This window comes from Arachis ipaensis, chromosome B06, assembly GCF_000816755.2.
Source record: "Arachis ipaensis cultivar K30076 chromosome B06, Araip1.1, whole genome shotgun sequence".
Lineage (NCBI taxonomy): Eukaryota > Viridiplantae > Streptophyta > Magnoliopsida > Fabales > Fabaceae > Arachis > Arachis ipaensis.
In genome coordinates, this window is record NC_029790.2 from 87,678,157 (window position 1) to 87,679,607 (window position 1,451).

A 1,451-nucleotide genomic window follows, 5' to 3' on the forward strand; every position below is an offset into this window, starting at 1 on the left:
CATTCTGTTATGCTTTATCACAAACCATACAGAAGGAACATGGATGGATTTTCTTTGGAAGGGGATTCCAAAACCATATCCTAACCTTTCTTTTTAAATTTCCTATTCACAGAAGCTTTTGTTTTAATAATATTTATATTTATACGGATATAATTGTGATTCGCCTACTCTATCTGCATTTTCGTATGCAATTTTATATCCCAAATACTGTGAAGCAGTTACGTATTAAGTATGACTGCAAAATTGATTTTACACCTTTTGCCCTGTAGATATTCTTAATTACACGTGATGATTGTAGTAATTCACAATCTCTAAGTGGTGTAGAAGTTGAACATTCTAAGTAGGTTGGGACGTTTATTTTTGTGTGACTAAGTGTGTGTTTAGATTAAAATTTGTAAATGAGAGTTTGTATAGAATTGATACTGTAAAATTGATTTTGATCAAGAGTGAGTTGGTATTTTTTTTTTTCAAAAGACACATTTTATTGGTGTAATAAAATAAAAGGCCCATTTTGGGCTTACAGCAACAGAGAAATGAGAATTTCCCAACTAAGTAAAAGTATTAAATGTTATCTCCTCGTTAAGATATAGAACGTGAAAAAGGGTAAAGTGAAAAAGGAAGAGTTTTTGGAGAAGGAGTGTCGTTCTTGGAGCTTCATCAATGGAGGTGAGTCACTGCTTCCAAAGTTCCGGATCTTGCAATAGCTACTACTTCTTGAGGAGAAATGACTTTGGCTTCAAAAATTCTCAAGTTCCTCATCTTCCAAATCTGGTTAGTATTGCTGCCAAATGAGTCTCTTTTTGCATCTGCCTACGCTCTTTGAGTTGTTCTTGGAGCCATAACCACCATCTCCATATTTCTGTTTCTTGGTTTGTCTAGGGAAGGCTTGCTATTTTCCAAGCATTCTCTGATTCCGGACACTGGGTGAGACAGTGGAGAATTGATTCTACTGTAGCATCACAACGATTACAGATTGGGTTCACCATTTGGATTCTAGAGTGCAATCTTTCTTTAACTGGTAAGCCTTCATGCATTACTTTCCATAGAAAAATTTTAATTTTGGGCTGGCATTTTAACTTCCAAATTGAACTCCAGACTATTCTTCTTCTGCATTGTTCCGGCAAAAATTTAACTGGTGCATGGTAGAACTGAAAGGCCAACGTATATCCAGAGGCAACCGAGTAGCATTCATTCTTCTCTTTACTCCAGGTAACGATATCTTCTGTTGTTCTGATGCCTGTGTTCATGATTTCCTGCGCTACTTTTTGTGTGAATGTTGAGGTAATTAGCTCTTGATTCTAATTTTGATATGGTAGGAGTAGGTCAGAAACCCAAATCGGGTGATTGTGTGAATGGTTGATAATTTGAATTTGCTTTATCTAATTTTGAGTGAGTTGGTATTTTTGTGGTTTATGTTTAACAATTTTTATATTAAAATAGATTATGTAAAC